The 19,015-nt window shown below is 40.9% G+C and overlaps 1 pseudogene across 1 annotated transcript; it reads right to left on the reverse strand.

The window, feature by feature from the left end:
• Positions 1 to 919: 919 nt before the first annotated feature.
• Positions 920 to 8,505, reverse strand: LOC101519060 (cold shock domain-containing protein E1-like; annotated as a pseudogene). Its single transcript, XR_009244542.1, has 2 exons — positions 6,422 to 8,505; positions 920 to 1,649 (listed from the first exon to the last, which is right to left on the reverse strand). The product of XR_009244542.1 is annotated as a cold shock domain-containing protein E1-like (transcript).
• Positions 8,506 to 19,015: the final 10,510 nt, after the last annotated feature.

Here is a 19,015-nt window from a genome sequence, read left to right on the forward strand (position 1 = left end):
TGGGCCCGGCGGCATGGCCTAGCGGCTAAAGTCCTTGCCTTGAACGCCCCGGGATCCCATATGGGCGCCGGTTCTAATCCCGGCTGCTCCACTTCCCATCCAGCTCCCTGCTTGTGTCCTGGGAAAACAGTCGAGGACGGCCCAAAGGTTTGGGACCCTGCACCCATGTGGGAGACCCGGAAGAGGTTCCTGGTTCCCGGCTTAGGATCAGCATGCACCGGTCGTTGCGCTCACTTGGGGAGTAAAACATCGGAAGGAAGATCTTCCTCTCTGTCTCTCCTCTCTGTATATCTGACTTTGTAATAAAATAAAAATAAATCTTTTTTAAAAAAGAATTTCAAGAGCGGACAGAGAGGAGACAACTTGGAATAGCAGACTTTGACTCACATAGTAATGATATTGAAACCCATGCGAAGAAGTCTCCACTAGGTTGATGCCTGGGACTTCCTCAGATGAGCCCAAAGGAAGCTCATCAGAGCAAGGCTTGACATCTGTATAATTGTCAGCTATCTATCTATCTATCTATCTATCTATCTATCTATCGAGAGATAAACAGACACAGAGACAGAAAGACAGAGAGACAAAGACATCTTCTATTCATTGATTCACTTCCCAAATGGCTGTAACATCCAGGGCTGTGCTAGGACGAAGCCAGGTCACCATCCAGGTTTCTGCATGGGTACAAAGGAACAAATAGTTGGGCCATCAATCACTGACTTCTCAGGTACATCATTAGGAAGTTGTATCAGCGGAGAAGCAGGGACTTGAATCAGTACCTATAAAGGATGCCAGCATTGCAGGTGACAGCTTACCCCACAATGCCAATAAAACTGACCTCTATTGTTTTCTTTTTCTTTTTTTTTTGGTTTTCTTAAATTTATTTATTTTTAAAAACATGACACGAGGAAGGTGTTAAAACTGGTGTAATAGCTCAATAGAATAAGTATTCCAGATTTTGGGAGGGATGAAGAGCGAGATACTGAAAATCCTTCACCAGAATCCCCCCAACTTGATCATCCTGGATTAATGATGTGCTTTTGGATGTGGTTAGTCAATGACACCAGCTTGACGGATCTTTCTTTCTGCACCAAATCCCATTGAGTTATCTGGTCCCCTTGGCTGACAAAGAACCATGAGGCGAGGAGCACTGGCATCATCTAAGGTGGTGTTCTTCAAACGATTGACCAGGCGATCAGGTCGAGGAGCTGCAATGGCCTTGCCACTGCGCTGATTAAGAATCACTGAGAACTCCACCTCATCTCCTGCTTTTAGCTCAGTGCCATCCTGAACTTCTTTCATATGGAAAAAGAGCTTCTTGCTATCTCCTACTTCATAATTAATGAAGCCAAACTGATCCTTCACACACTCCACTGTGGCCCTACACAGGGGTGTGATGTTATAGGCCGTTTTCTGTGCATTTTGGCCCAGGACACACAACTGGAATTTGACACTCTCCCCTTTCTGCAGGCAATCCCCTTTGTTGGCCATCCCAACTATGCCAGATAGATAAACCTCACCTTTCATAACCCCCTCCTCCCCAATCTCAATCATTCCTTGGTACTCTGTCTGTGTTGTATCAACACTCCTCAGGGGGCGAATGACTTTACCAGAGTAGATGGTGGGATCAGCTTCCTCAGTGATGCCATTCACTGAGTGTTGGCAACACCCTCGTCGCCACGTACCCCGAGCCGAGCGGAGGGACTAGGGTTGCAACGCAGACAACGCAGAGAGACAAGACAAGGCAACACGCAGTACACCGAATGCCGATCGATGACAGAATGATGTTTATTGCAACTCCAGACTTTCTTTTATACTTTGCTTAGCTCCTCCCAGTAGTGGCCACCCTAAATCCCTTCAGTTCCTCCCAGTGTTTATCCAATCCTCTAGTGGCCACCCTAAATCCCTTGAGTTTTATCCAATCCCTTGGCAGATAACTTGATAATAGGAAGCAGGAACTTGCGGTTAAGCCAGTGGCTATATGTATCAGGCCAAAATTACCAATCCTGTTATGCTCTGAGAAACAAGCTAAGCTGTGGAGTTAATCCTTGGGAGACCGGGGCCTGCATGTCCCCCTTTTTTTGTTTTTTTTAATGGACGCCTGTCTTAGGTTGTCTAGCAGTCAGTTGACGCCTTACCCGTCATGGGGAGCCCCACCTGGGGAATCCCTGTCTTAGGTTGGTCATCAGCGCTGCCAAATCTTACCCGTCTCTGGCTGCCCATCACACCATGTTCAACCAAACTTGAGCTCTAGGGTTTTCCACAGCTAAAACCATCATGGTTTGTCAAATAATGACCTGCTCCCAGGCTTGTTGCCTGCATAGGCGGCAAAGAAGACTAAACAGTACTGCAATCATGGCTACGACCATCAGCCTCATGGCCAAGATTCCGCTTTGTTCCTAAAACATCCATGCTGCCAGTTAAATGCCATTTCACAGGGGTAACACATATATGATGGTAAATCGGGGAGCAGCTGGAGATCTGCGTTTCCCATGGGCAGGATACCAGGAAGTTGCACCACTGCTGCAAGGTCTCCTATCCTGCAAGAACATCATTAGGAGTGGGATCATGCTGAGTTGGAGCCAAGGAGATTTGTCGTGTAAGTCTCTCGGGAACCCATCTAGGTGTTTCTTCATCCTGGGGAAAAACACAAACAGAGCCTCGCCCCCACGTTAGTACTGGATCTGGTCCTCGCCATTTATTTGTGGCCAGATCTTTCCATTTTACTTGGCCTTTATTCTCATTAGCAGGGCGAAGCCAATGGCGCTCTGCAGGAGCTACATCATTAGTGACAGTTAAAAAATTTAACACATAGATGGCAGATGCCAGTAAGGAATGGGGTGAGCTGCAATGCTCGGCCACATCCCCCTTCTTTACTTTTTCTAGATAAACTTTAAGGGTGCGGTTGGCACGTTCAACAATGGCTTGACCCTGAGGATTATAAGGGATGCCTGTTTTGTGAGTTATATTAAAATATAGGCAAAGGCCTGTAAACAATGGGCTTCTTTTAATTTCTCTCAAGCTGTTCCTTTACCAATTCAATTGCAGCCTCTAATTTTTAACCCTGTCACAGACTGGTTGGGGGTCACCTTGAAGATGTCTGCCCAAACCTTTTCCAGAAAAGTATCCCTGTCTATTAAGCATATTTGGCACAGGCTGAGAGGTCAATACAACATTCATGGCACTCAACAAATCTCGTCCCCACAGATTGATAGGAATATGTGGTAAGACATACGGCTGGAAAACTCCTGAATGCCCTTCTTGATCCTTCCACCTTAACAACCTGGCACTTTTCTGTGGCTGAGAAGTTCCTATCCCTTGGAGAACGGTTGGGGTGGCCTCTAATGGCCAGGAACTTGGCCACTGTGCCTGGGATATAACTGTACTGTCAGCTCCGGTATCAAGTAAACCTGTGAATTTTCTCCCTTCTATCTCTAACTGTAAGGTGGGTCGGGTTTGCATGTCGGAGACCCAACATGCCAAGGGGCCAGAATGTCCAAATCCTCCTTGTCTATCTCTCTTAAGAATGGGGTTGTCAGTTGGAACCTTGGGGATCAAGATTAGCTGGGCAAATCTAGCTCCTGGTGGAATGATTATAGTGCCTTTGGCTGATTCTGCCATGACTTCTATTTCTGCTGGAGTATCCTCATCTATCACTCCTGGTAGTACCCTGATTCCAACCATAGTAGCACTACTTCTTCCTAGGATCAGGCCCAAGGTATTCTTAGGTAAGGGGCCCCTGACTCCTGTTTTTATCCGTTGGGGTCCCAGGAGCGGGGTCAATACCTCTCCAGAGGTGGCACAGAGGTCCAGTCCTGCGCTACCTGGTGTTGCTCTGAGGAGGGTTGAAATATCTGTGCTCCTCGCCGTGGGAGAGGGACTCTGGAAGGAGTCTGCGCTGTTCCGGAAGTTACAGGTGTCTGCTGGGCTCCGTACACCTGAGGTTGGGGGGCCCGGAGCGGGCCCCTGACCCCGTTTCCCGATAGGGGATTGCCTTGGGCATCATATCTGGACCTACAATCACTGCTCCAATGATAGCCTTTATGGCATCTTGGACAAAGATCTGGGGCCTGCAAGGATTGTGGGGGTGATCTTCCTTGTCGCAGAATTTTGGGGCACTGTTTTTTTAAATGTCCAGGCTGTCCACATCTGAAACAGGTTTTGGGAGGCGCCCTAGGGTGGGGCTGAGGGTGTTGAACAGCGGCTGCTATCACTTGCCCAAGGGCATGGGTGGAGTCAATATGTCTGCAGATTTTGAGATAATCATGCAGGGACTTATCTCTGTGGAACCTGAGAGCATCCTGGCAATATTTATTAGCATTCTCAAAGGCTATATGCTTAATTACTGGCATTGCTGGCTCCACGTTACCAAAGATCTTAGTAGCAACCTGCATAATACGGTCCACAAATTCTTGAAAAGCTTCCGTAGGGCCTTGCAAGACCTTGGAAAGCTGGTCTCCTGTATTAGCATTAGGCAAGGCCTTCCAGGCTCCAAGGGCTGCATTTGCTATCTGTGCATAAACTCCTAGGTCATAATTAACTTGTTGTTGGATGCCCTCAAAAGGTCCAGTGCCAGTAAGCATTTCAAGGCTTCGATCTGCATGTCCCCCAGCCGCGTTCTGCTCAGCAAAAAATCTGCACCTATCTTGAAAATCCCCTTTCCATAGGAGAAAGTCACCACCATCGAGAGCAGAGCGGCACAATTGCATCCAATCACTAGGAGTAAGATTCAAACTCAAAAAGGATTCTATGAGTGCAAGAGTAAAGGGTGCCTGGGCACCATAATCTTTAACAGCCTGCTTTACATTTTTGAGGTCTTTAAATTGAAGGGGCTGATGCTCCCGGCGAGGGGGACCTCCTCGAACTGGGACCTCTATTACAGGGAAGCATCGAACCCCACCCACCGGCTGATCAGTGAGGCCGTCACTCCATGGCCGCGTGGGGTAATTATTGGGTGAATGGCCCACGGCTTCCTCCTCAGGAGGAGCCGTAGGGGTCACAAAATTAGGGACATATGGTGGTGGTCTGGAACTGGACAGTTTGCCAGAGGAACATGCACCTATTCCTGCTTTCTTTAACTTTCTTTTAATGTCCCTAATTTCCCGCTTTAAGAAAACCTTCTCTTTATCCTTAATTTTCCGCTTTAAGAAAACCTTCTCCTTATCCTTAATTTTCCGCTTTAAGAAAGCCTCCTCATCTCGTTTGTCCTCACTCTCTTCCGAGGAAGAGGCCTCGTTCTCATCTGAAGAAGAGGCTTCACTCTCCTCTAAAGAAGAGACCTCACTCTCCTCTAAAGAAGAGGTCTCACTCGGGGTGGTTTCACTCGAGGCCGCCTCGTTCCAGGCTTCCAAGGACCGTAGAACTTCCCACCCCTGGATTGCTTCAAAAGTAGTCTGTACTTCTCTTAACTGTCTCTCAACTTTCACTTTATCAGTAAATAATGAATCACGGACTAAGCGCCACAAAGAAAAGTTAACAATGGGGAAATTATCTGGGTCTTTTTGTAAACAGGATTGTAAATTGGCCTTAACCTGTTCCCAATCGGGAATACTCAAGTTGCCTGAAACAATAAACCAAGGACTGCTAGATTGAATGGCTTTAACAAAATTTCTAATCATTTTAAATTTAACTGGCATCCCCAGTTGACGTAGAAGTTCTTCAAGCTCGGTGGCCAATTTATTCCGCGAGAAGGCAGAACCCATTTTATCGTCCTTTTCAACGGATAAATTAAACACCAAGACCTAACTATACTTCAAAATAAATCTAAAACCTGACTATACTTCTAAATTAATCGAAAACTTACAAAATAAATCCAAAACCTAGTTATATTTCAAAATAAGTCTAAAACCTAACTATATTTCAAAATAAGACTAAAACCTGACTCTATTTCAAAATGAAACTCCCTCTCCTACCAGTTTAGCAGAGACTTACAATACGTCCCACTTACCTGGATCAGCTGGCCAGCCTCTTGGGACGACCCTTCGTCGTATCCTCTCTTTCTCAATCTCGGTGGGAACCTCCAGATGTTGGCAACACCCTCGTCGCCACGTACCCCGAGCCGAGCGGAGGGACTAGGGTTGCAACGCAGACAACGCAGAGAGACAAGACAAGGCAACACGCAGTACACCGAATGCCGATCGATGACAGAATGATGTTTATTGCAACTCCAGACTTTCTTTTATACTTTGCTTAGCTCCTCCCAGTAGTGGCCACCCTAAATCCCTTCAGTTCCTCCCAGTGTTTATCCAATCCTCTAGTGGCCACCCTAAATCCCTTGAGTTTTATCCAATCCCTTGGCAGATAACTTGACAATAGGAAGCAGGAACTTGCGGTTAAGCCAGTGGCTATATGTATCAGGCCAAAATTACCAATCCTGTTATGCTCTGAGAAACAAGCTAAGCTGTGGAGTTAATCCTTGGGAGACCGGGGCCTGCAACTGAGTGTGTTTTGTTCACTTTTTCAGCACTGATTTTGTTGCCTTTGCCTTTGGACAAGCTGTACTCGACCATGTCCCCCAGTTCCAGGCTATCGACATCACCAGAGAACTCAGTGTAATGGAAAAAGATTTCCTTATCATGATTGACTGTCTCAATAAATCCAAAATTATCCTTCAGAGTTGCCACATAACCCAAGAACTTCTTGGAATTGGAATTATGACCTAAAAGTGGCAGACAAGTTGCAATCTGCTGGCCAGGTCTCTGTTTGTCACTAATACTAAATTCAACCTTGTCTCCTATTTGAGGAGAAGTAGATCCTTCCACATCCTTAGCTTGAAAAGCCATAGTCAGTTTCACCCCACAATCATCATAAGCAATAATGTCATCCTCTGCCTCTTTCTCTTTGCCTTTATTTGGGCTAGTGGTTTTAGATTTTGAAAAAGTGGCTTCTTTTTCTACAGTGCCCAGAAAATAATGATCTGAATGAGAATGGAATGAACCATGCCCTTGGGAAGCCTTTTAATCCTAATAGCATGATTTCTTTGGGCAGAGAGCATATCAGGAACCACTGTAAACTCTACTTCATCTGCAATATGGAGCTGGTTCCCATCGAGAATTTCACTGAAGTGGAAGAACATACGAGCATCGCCATCCATGCACTAAATGAAACGAAAACCATCTATCATGGCAGCAATCACACCCATTTCTCTGGCTTCATTAGTGAATTGAAACGTATTTGAAAGGACTTCTATGTTAGTTGCTCATTCCAATTTGTCCTCTTCGATCTGTTGAAATATTAAACCTAACATGGTAGCCTTCTAGCAGGGTCACCTTGGATTTTGTATCTTTGTCTCCAAAGGGAAGTTCTTTAGGAATGACAAAGTCAACTTTGATGCATCCTGGCAAAGGGTCATTCTGGTTTTTACTGGGTACTTTGGGAATAACTTCGGTAACAGTTCCTTCAAAATGTTCAATGCTGATATCTTCAAAATTAACTGTTCCTTGAGGCAATAGTTTGACATCAGTTGCAACTTCTTTACCATTTCTATCTTTGATTGTGAACTCCACATCATCCCCAGGCTGTAAGGTTTCTATGTCACCTTTAAATTCACTATAGTGGAAGAATATTTCTTTTACAGTATCACCTCTTTCAATAAAGCTAAATGCCTCCTTCATGGCACAAACTTCTCCCTGGCAACAGGGTTGTTTCTTTTTCAACAGCATAATGTTATGAGCACTTACAACACCAGTATGTTTATTGTTATCAATTACAAAGTTATTTTATCTCTGGTTTCCAGCTGAACATTTCCTTCAACATCTTCAGGGGTGTAAGTCAGATAAAACACTTCTTGTCCCTTTATACATTCTTCAGGAAGGATTTCGGATTTTATCTTCACCAGTTTAACAGCAATGGGTTTCCCAGTCCACCGGTCAGATGATACTTCAAACTCAACCTCATCTCCTACTTTTAAGTCCTGCAGGTTTCCATTATATTGTGAGCAGTGGAAGAATAGTCTAGCTTGATGTTCTGAACACTGAATAAATCCATAAGAGGTTAATAATTTTTCAATAACCCCAGTTTCACGCAGTACTGCTGAAGTACCATTGGGGTACCCATTGTGTGCATTGTTGTGGAGAAGGTTTGGATCAAAGCTCATCTCGCAATGATAATCAAATATTGCACTTTCAGTAGTATTTGCTCATTCTTCTTTTTCAGCACACGTTTCGAAGGATGAAAGTTGCTAATATTAAAGAGCGAGAGAAAATGATCTACCAAGCTAATAAAGAAAACAACTGCTGCTGCACCGGGCAATCTCACAGTACAGCACTGAAGAAAACAAAGACTACTAGCAGTGTTAGGAAGTGCTCTTTCAAAGCTGTTGAGTAGGCACAAACTTTTTGTTTCAGATCGAGTGTTGTGTCTTCAACTTAAGTGTACTCTTCTTTGGTCTTGTTGGTTGTTTTGAGGTTTGTTCCTTGCCTGATCTGAACTTGAAGCAGCAGTTTCAGGTGGTAAAGTCTGTTCTGTTGTTACACTTCATACCCAACAGCTCAGTGTCGCCTCTCCAGCGCCGCCATAAGCAGCACAGCCCAGTATGTCTATGTCTATTATTTTATTTCTAACCTTGCCTCTAGAAGCTACAATTTAAAACCCCCTTTCAGGATTATTAGACTTAAAAATAACTCTTTCCCCAAGATTCTGACATCTCACTTTCTTCTTACAAAATAATTTTAAAAAGTTAACAACTTTCTCATTAGTTGGTTCCTATGTCATCCTTAAGATCAAAATTGCTTTTAAATTGTGGAACACATTATTGGACAATTGACCTTATGAAGTTAATTTTTAAAAATATATCAGAATTTTTTGTGGTTCTTTCAATTGTTTCATAGCACTGTTACAACTGGAAATGGTGGAAAACTCAGTATCCTATTGTCTAGGTATATTTAACAGTTTCATATGGAGTCCTTTTTATCAGCAGTAGAGATGCATGCATAAACATATCTCCAATTCCTGGTAAGCTAGTCTTAATTATACAGTTAATCTATGACAATATGCGTGTATATATGTTTGTCTATATATTTATTTGCTTTGTATTTTGTATGAATGTTACTTTATATCAGAGAAAATATATTTACCATTTTGGATTGACTTATTTCACTGAGCATAATGGTCTCCAGTTGAAACCATTTTGTTGCAAGTGGTAGAATTTCATTCTTTTTAATGGACCTGTAGAATTCCATGGAGTAGAAATACCAGTTTCTTTATCCATTCCTCTTTCAATGGGCATCTGGGAGTTTTCCATGTCTTTGCTATTACAAATTTTGCTGCTATGAACATATGAATGATTGTTGGTTCCTTTCTCACATGTAGATTTCACTTGCTTTGAATATATTACTAGGACTGGGATAGCTGGGTCACACGGTAGATCAATTTTGAGTTTTCTTAGCACTCTCCATACTGACTTGCATAGTGGCTAAACTGGCCTACACTTCCACCAACAATGAAGTAGGGTACCTTTCTCTCACATCCACACCAGCAGGTATTTAAGCAGATTTCTGAATGTAAGCCAATCTCACTGGAGTTAGATGGAACCTCGGTATAGTTTTTATTTGTATTTGCCTCATAGCCAGGGAGCCTGAGCATTTTTTCACATGTCTATTAGTTCTTTTAAAAATGTCTCCTTATTTCCTTCACTCATTTCATTACATGGTTGTTTGTTTTTCTGTTGTTGAGTTTCTGAGGTTCTTTGTAACTACTATATATAATATAGTCCCTTATCAGTTGTGTAGTGTACAAAGATTTTCTTACATTGTTAGCTGCCTCTTTGCTTTGCTGATCATTTCCTTTGCTGTAGAGAAGAGCTTCTTAGTTTACTGTAATTCCATTTATTTATTTTGGCTTTGATTGACTGTGCTTTTGATGATTTTTTCTAAGAAGTTGTTGACTAATATTTCCTATGTTAAAACCGCTAATAGTTTATTGGATACTTGGTGCATATTTAGGCTCTTGATCCATTTAGAGATGAATATTTTATATATTGAGATATGGGGAGCATGTTGTTTATTACTTCTACAGGCTGCTATCCAATGGTGGTAATATTTATTGCAGATACCAAAATTTTCCTGGGCTATTTTTCATTCTTTTGTGAAACATTAGCTGGCTTTACATATGTGGGCTCACTTCTGGGGTTTCTATCTGCTCCACTGATCTTCTTTGCTTCTGTATCATTACTGGAATGTTTTGATGACCACTGCCCTGTAGCATGTCTTGAGGTCTGACTCTATGATTACCCTCGCTTAAATTTTTATTCTTCAGAATAACTTTGAGTATTGGTGGTCGCTTGTGTTTCCAAATGAACTTGTGTATTATATTTATTATTTGTGTAAAGAATGTTGTGATTTTGATTGGGATCACATTAAACATGTATATTACTTTTGATAATATGGACATTTTGATGATGTTTATTCTACCCATCTAGGAACAAGGTAAATTTCTCCATCTTTTGATGTTTATGTATCTATGTATTTATCTATGTCATTGGTTAAACATATTACAAGGTATTTTATTTAGGATTCTTCTCCATTATTTTAAAGGGGCTGTGCATACATATTTATGGAGAAATCAAGATGGTAGAATAGGGTGAAGACTCATTAAACTAGACAAAGATGGATTAGTGGAGCACAAGTAGAGCAACAATCCAGGAACTAGCAATGGGCAGGAAGTGATACCTGGAGACCCATGCACACAGGGAAGCAGCAGAGAAGTCAGGCCACTGTACAGTAAACAGATACCCCAGTGGTGATCACAGCTCCTTTGTCACTCAGGTGGAAAGAGGAGATAACCAGGAATGCAGGAACTGAATCAAGCCATAAAATTGTGCGTTCTGCTGACTTTTTAAAATTTGTTCATGAGCAGAAGCACAGTAGCAAAGACCTTTTAGACTAGTGTTGGAACTACTGGATTTCACAGCACAGACACTCTTCATTGCCTTATTGGGTACCATTTTTATTTCTGTAGCAAAATACCTTATGTGGGAGGGTAGTGAGGGGCACAAGTACTGAGTCAGGGGATGATTCATTTTCGGCTCAATGGATTGCACTGGTTCCACTATGAAAATAGTATCAACTTAGTGTCCCATGTATTCTATCCACAATATATCCAGATTGCTCACAGATTTAATTGCCAGCAGGTTCCTATAAGGAGAGGAAAGGAAAAAAAATGTATGATGTGTGTCACTTGTGTCTCCATAATCCAAGGTACTATTGGAATCATGAGTGGGAAAAAGATTGAGTAAAAAATGGTGTAGCCATAACATGGGATTATGGGGTGAGGGGCTGAGATTGGTGACCCGAGAGACTTGGTTGTGGAGGACACGGAATAAAGGTAGCATGGGAGCCCGGGATTGAAACTCACTGGAGGGAATAACATGAGTGATGAAAATGAACAACAAGGAACTGAACAGGATCAATGAAATTGAGCTGTAGACCTGTAGATGACACAGCTTAAAAACTGGCCTCATGGAAAGAATCCATTAATAAGTGTTGCACTGGCCAAGGAGAGAAAAGACATGAGCACAATGAATGAGGTTACTGACACCTCCTCCACAAAGGAATATGAAATTTCTATTCTCAGAATTAACTGATGAACTGCTGGATGAAGAATTAAAATAAAGAGATATGAAGTTCCTTAAAAACAATAAGCATATACAGAAATTCAAGTAGTACATTACACAGGAAATAGCAACAATGAAACAAAATCAAGCTGAATTATTACAAATAAAAAATATAAGACAGCAAATTAAAAATCAATGGGGGCCTTAATAATAGAATGAGTAAGGAAAAAGAAAGAATTTCAGTACTGTCGGGATGATACTCTGCTGGTTCTGCCCTCAGATCAGACAGGGTCTTCCTAAGAAACCGAGGAACTTGACTGGACTATAAGATGCTGGACTCTATGTTTAGTATATGCTTGCAAAGAGGAAATCTCAACTGAACTTGAACTGTGGTTATGCAACAAGGTGGAGGAATCCACCATGGGGGGAGGGTTTGGGGAGGGGTGGGGAGAATCCCAGTACCTATGAAACTGTGTCACATAATGCAATGTAATTAATGAATAAATAAAAAGAAAAGAATTTCAGTACTGGAGCAATTCTTAAGCAAAAATTTTGAAAGCATGCTTTATACAATAACTATGTAATATTGTTAATTTAAAAAATATGTAGTTTTTTAATTTATTTTTTCTTTATATCTCCTAATTTATACTGAAACTTTTTATTTGGTTATGATTTTCATGATTATTTTTCAAGAATACATGCAACACTTGGTCAGATAATCTCCTTTATTTTGAACTCATTGTTGATGACTTTTACATGGATGTTTTAAAAATTGTATTATGTTAATCTGCTCTATTACCTTTTGTCAGCATAATTAAATCTCTGAGGCAAGTAAAGGAAGGAAAGTTACCCATTTTCATTCATGGTTCTGGAGGTTCACAGTCCATGATTGTGTACCACCATTGATTTGGCTTATGATAAGCACAGATGCCAATGTCAGATTGGTTGTGGAAGAAAGATTACATGATGAGCCATGAAGCCGGGGGAGTAGGTGCACCTTACTCCCCTTTTATCACAAATTCTCTCACAAAGATTGTTGTCCAAAGCCATGCTCCCAGTGACCAATGGACATTTCACTGAATCCACCTCCTGAATACTATAATTAAACTAAATTTACACCCTCTTATCCTATTAATTTATGAATTCGTTGTTTCAAGTCCTGCATGAGCATGAAATGGAACAAGGAATGAAGGCTAGCTAACAAATCTATGTTAAAATGAACACAGACAAGTATAAATTTAGTTAATGTCAGTGAAAGAACAGATGTGAAAGAAAACTAAGCAACCAATAATGTGCAAAATGAGGGTGTGATTACTCCTGAGTCCAAGTGAATAGTATAGAGCCAAGAAATTGAAGGAAATAATGACAAAGATCATGTTTTCCACAAGTATTTTTTTTCCTAGAACAATCCTGCTTAAAATAATGTTTTTATATTTTTCCATTCAAGGGTACTTGCACTTGTTTTTAATGTCTAATTTTCTGTTACCTGATTGAATGCTATGCTAAGGAAATGAAGGAAACACTATCACTCTGAAGTGATCACAGTGACGATTGAATGCTTATTTTATAAAGGTAAGCAAACCTCTCCACTTACACCATTTTAGGAAATCTTTTGCATCACTGAAGCCTCCATTTAACTCTTAAGTATGTATTTCTATATTGCACTTAGGGTTTAAAGAGGGGTGGTGATAATCACTATCATAAAACTAACATGCATTCCAGCCAGTACTCTACTTCCCTAAGAAAAGTCTCCTGGATATTCTGAAGTGGGAAACAGTATATACTGGATCAAGCCCCTGACTATTAAAATTTACCTTCAAGTGAATGGAAATCTGGAAGCCAGATTCCTAAAAAAAATTTAAAGAGGAGACATATTTTGGGGAATTTATAGTAAAGTTTCATTAGCAGTTTTTGGTAACTTCTTTGGATGATTCTTAGCAGTACCACTATTTCATAGTCTCTCTCTTGCTCACTTGTTTCATGATGTTTCCATCACTGGTGTATATTAAACAGCACAATTTTTCCTCACTAATTTGCTTACGGTTTATTATTGTATCTATGGATCATGATTGGCAGATAAAGATGTGGCAAATAAATATTATCACTATACTATGATATGTAGATAGAAAAATATGAGTTTGTACATGCCAAAGAAGTTTTACCATATAAGAAAACAATTGTTTTATGGATAACCCTTATACTTACAGCATTCATTTAAACATACCTACATTACACATACATACATTAGAAATCCTTTATTTGTTTTTCAATTGTAGAACAAATGTCTTAATGAATTAACCATGTTAAAGATTTTTTTCTAAAACCATAAATGTCCAGTAAATATGCCCAAAGATACGTGTTTCACTGGGCTCATCTTTCTTATCCCGTTTTTAGAAAAAGGGGGATTTGCTTTCATTTATGAACTCTCTCAATTATCTATGGCATTTAGGTGGGAGGAAGGCAAAAAAGAAGTTGTGATGAAGAGGAGAAAGCAGTTGTCATCTAGTAAAAAGTATTACCCCAGGCTTCATGTTGGTCACTAACAAATTCTCTGTTACACAGAAAGAGGTAGAGAGAGAAAGAGAGAGAGAAAAGTTTTGAAGAGACGACATCTAATTCCGTTGCAAAAAAGAAAAAAAACCTAAATTACTTGCAATTATTATTCCAAAAGGAAAAATTAATTGTAAATAACTAGAAGTCAATTAAAGTAGGGTTCTGCCGGGTAATGCAAATCTTTTATAGTTTTGTTTCAGTTAACTGCCTCATTAATGATTTATAGATGTGTATACAGCTGTGGGAACCATAGCATTATCTAATGCACTCAGAGAATAATTACATATGAAAAGAACTATGCAGCTCAAGGGAAAATTTCTGAAATTACTTATTGCCTCAACTTCAACCATATTAAAATGCAAAGCATTTAGGAATAGACTGTGATGTTTTATCATGCTTTTGATTCATAATGCTGCCAACCTTTTAAAGAAAAATTAGAATTTTCTATCACATAAAAATATTTGCATACTTCTCCAGTGCACAGCATGCAGAAATATCAAGCCCTTTCAAATAATAAAGTAAGCAATTTATTTATTATTTAGAAGATCAATTCATAAAACATTTCTGTTTGGTCATCCTTTATGTGTTGAGAATGAAAACTAGACACAGTTGAACAACTTACAATATTTAATTGCATTTATTATTCTGGAATACTAGCAAGTTTAAGATAAAAGTCATAGAACAAGTTTCCCATATGCTTATACTTAAATGTGCAGGATATATATTATGCTATCATTGTTTCTTTACAAAAATACGTCCCAGTTCTAAACATTGTTTTGTATAATTTCTGATCCTTTTCTTCTTTGTTGGATATTTTTCCTTAATTTTAAGTTCTCAGTGGTATTATGCATAAACAATTGTTTCTGAACTCTTTCCTTCTGTTAATAAATGCACATATATAACATTTTCAGTATGTTAGGTCTTAAATCTGGCTTTATATCAGTAAATGAAGGGTGTATTCACAATTACAATGGCTTGTGCTTATTCCAGCGATAATTCAGTGTTGGCTGACTTCTAGTTATCTGGAAGTGTGCAAACAGAATAATAATTGATGCAAAAAAAAGTGAGAGAAAAATGTAAAAAGTACGCATCTGCGGTTGTTGACTTATTATTAAGGAATATGTCCAGAGACTAATTACCTACAAATGCAGTTATTCTTATGTATAATATCCATGCTGAATACATTAAGACACCATCAACCTGTCAAAAGATTTACTGAATCCAGTTTTAAATGACATTGAAATATTTTGCAACTGAAACACAGCATTTGTTTCATTGAAGGAAATGATAAAACACACATGATCACTAGGAAAACAACATCTAATAATGCATAAAATCTACTGAAGATCACAATTTAAATTGAGATTCTCTATTATTCCATCAGAAATATGGTTTTACGGGGCCTGGCGGCGTGGCCTAGCGGCTGGAGTCCTCGCCTTGGGGGCCCCAGGATCCCATATGGGCGCCGGTTCTAATCCCAGCAGCTCCACTTCCCATCCAGCTCCCTGCTTGTGGCCTGGGAAAGCAGTCGAGGACGGCCCAAAGCCTTGGGACCCTGCACCCGCGTGGGAGACCTGGAAGAGGTTCCAGGTTCCCGGCTTCAGATCGGGGCGCACCGGCCCTTTGCGGCTCATTTGGGGAGTGAATCATCGGATGGAAGATCTTCCTCTCTGTCTCTCCTCCTCTGTGTATATCTGGCTGTAATAAAATGAATAAATCTTTATTTATTTATTTATTTATTTATTTATTTTTTTATTAATTATTATGCATTATGTGACAGTTTCATAGGCTCTCGGAATCCCCCCACCCCTCCCCATGCCCCTCCCCCCTGGTGGATTCCTCCACCTTGATGCAGTATTACAGTTTAAATTCCATCAAGATTCTTTCCTTGCAAACATATACCAAGCATAGAGTCCAGCTACTTATTGTCCAGATGGGTTGAACAGTTTCATGGGGAGACCATTTCTGGTCCAAAGTTAGAGCTGGTAGAATATCATCCCAGTCAATTAAGAGTCCCAATATAACATCAACAGCAATTTGTAACATTATGGAATTGACATGGTTTTGCGTAACCAGTATGTTTTTTTTTTTTTAAAGATTTTATTATTATTGGAAAGCCGGATATACAGAGAGGAGGAGAGACAGAGAGGAAGATCTTCCATCCGATGTTTCACTCCCCAAGTGAGCCACAACGGGCCGTTACGCGCCAATCCGAAGCCGGGAACCAGGAACCTCTTCCGGGTCTCCCACGCGGGTGCAGGGTCCCAAAGCCTTGGGCTGTCCTCAACTGCTTTCCCAGGCCACAAGCAGGGAGCTGGACGGGAAGTGGAGCTGCCGGGATTAGAACCGGCGCCCATATGGGATCCCGGGGCTTTCAAGGCGAGGACTTTAGCCGCTAGGCCACGCCACCGGGCCCACCCGTATGTCAAAAAAAAAAAAAAGAAGCATGTTCTTAACCACAACCTATGATTTGCTCATTGACATTTCAATTTTAGTTTGTACACAGGACCAGCTGCTATATACCTTAAAATGTCTCGTGTCTATTTCATTTTAGTATTTAGCCATTTGTTGTGTTGAAGTATAATTTTGCTGATCTTGGCAGATTTTAGGATAATCTAGACTGGCTTGTAACTCTAACAAGACATTTGTCAACAATTAAGGTACAGAACATTTTTTTGGGGGGGGGTGTGTGCAGGAAAGTCCCCAACACCATGGTGAAGAGTGACTAATCTTCATGTCCTACCCAGCGAGGCATTAGCCAATCCATGCCAGTTCTTTCCTGTCAGATTCCAAGCTCTGCTTTTTGTTGTTTGTCTATTTATTTTAGGTTTTTTAGTTTGTATGATTATTCGTTTGCTATGAGGGGTTTTCAGAGCGATCCTGATGGTCATTGCAAAGGAGGGTGGGGGTCCAAAGGTGGAGCCAGGCTCGGACCAGAGAAAGTTTTCCTCCCTGGTCCCGAAGGAAGTTTATTGTTCTTCTGTTTCTGTGGACCGCTCAGGGCTTCTGGTTGTCTTTCCGATGACGTTGGTTTCTGCACGGTAGTGTTTGGACTTCTTCCATCCCTAGCGGGAGCTCCGGTTGGGGGTGGGTGACCTCAGAGTACTCGGCCTCCGAGGGCATCCAATTCCCTGTGGCCTCCTTGGCAGTTGGGATATAGTCCTTGTTGCTCGTATTAATAGTTTGTGGTGAAGGTCTGGGAGTCTTCATGGTTGGGATCCAGGCATTCTCCTTGCCTCCTGCTCTACCCTGGAGTGTCCCCCTGCTCCACGCACATGACCCCCTGTTAAGAGGTTGTCAGGATCGCACCCGATTCCCCCCTCATGCATTGGTATAGTAGTTTTACTATTGTTTAGTGCCGCTTTGAGTCTGTTGTCTATGAAATACCAGATTTGATCATGATAGGCTGTATTGTACTTTTTTCTCACTCTTTTTATGGTCCTGAAAGGCTTCCCTGCACTCCCCCCCCCATTACGGATTAACATAGCATATTGAGGGTATAGTAGGTTTTACAGTTTTTCGATGTAGATCTTAAGTATTCTGACATTAATTGTTGGTTTATAGATTATATCGCATTATCTTATTGTATTGGATACTGGTTGTTAGAGATTGCACTAATATTACAATATACAGGTACTATCTTTCAGGTTGTCATCTTTTCATCTCAAATTAAGGCAAACATGTGGTATTTAACCTTTTGGGATTGGTTCATTTCTCTTAGCATGATGGATTCCAGTCGGGCCCATTTGTCCACAAAGAACTGCATTTCATTTTTTTTAATAGCTGTGTAGTATTCCATAGAGTAGATGAACCATAGCTTCCTTATCCAGTCTGCTATTGATGGGCATTTTGGCTGCTTCCAGGTTTTTGCGATTGTAGATTGTGCTGCTATGAACATAGGCGTGCATGTTGGTTTCTTGTGTAGGAGATGTTTTGGATATATCCCTAGGAGTACTATTGCTGGATCATATGGCATGTTGATTTTCAGTTGTTTGAGTATTCGCCAAACTGATTCCCATAGAGGCTGTACCAATCTGCAGTCCCACCAGCAGTGGAGAAGGGTTCCCTTTTCCCCACATCCTCTCCAACAAGTGTTGGTGGTATTACGTATGTGTGCCATCCTTACTGGAGTTAGGTGGTACCTCAAGGTTGTCTTCATTTGGATTTCCCTTATTGCCAGGGAACTTGAGCATTTTTTCTATGCTTGTTTGCCATTTGGGTTTGTTCCTTTGTGAAATGTCTGCCCATTTCCCGTGCCCATTTCTTGAGTGGCTTGTTTGTTTTGACATTTTGGTTGTTTTGTAGTTCTTTGTATATTCTGGAAATTAGCCCTCTGTCACCTATGTCGTGCGCAAAGATCTTCTCCCATTCTGTGGGTTGCTTTTTTACTTTGTTGATTGTTTCTCTAGCTGTACAGAAGCTTCTTAGTTTGATGAGGTCCCAATTGTTTATTTTGGTCTCGATTTCTACTGCTTTTGGAGTCTTTTTTAGGAAGTCAGGGCCTACTCCTAAGTGTTGCAGTGTGTTTCCAACATTTTCTTCCAAAAGTTTGAAGGTTTCTGGATGTAGGTTTAGGTCTTTTATCCATTTAGATTTGATCTTAGTGTATGGTGAGAGATGTGGGTCTATCTTTTTGTTTCTGCAGGCTATCAACCAGTTGTCCCAATAGCATTTATTGAACAGACCTTCCCATTTGCTTGGATTGCTGTCTGTCTTTTTGTCAAAGATTAATTGACTGTATCTATGTGGATTACTGTCTGGTGATTCTATTCTGCTCCATTGATCTTCCTCTCTATCTTTGTGCCAGTACCAGGCTGTTTTGATAACCACTGCCCTATAGTATGTCCAGAGGTCTGGAACTGTGATTCCCCCTGCTAACTTCCTGTTCTTCAGGATGGTTCTGGCTATTCATGG

This window comes from Ochotona princeps, chromosome X (assembly GCF_030435755.1).
Source record: "Ochotona princeps isolate mOchPri1 chromosome X, mOchPri1.hap1, whole genome shotgun sequence".
Taxonomy (NCBI): Eukaryota; Metazoa; Chordata; class Mammalia; order Lagomorpha; family Ochotonidae; genus Ochotona; species Ochotona princeps.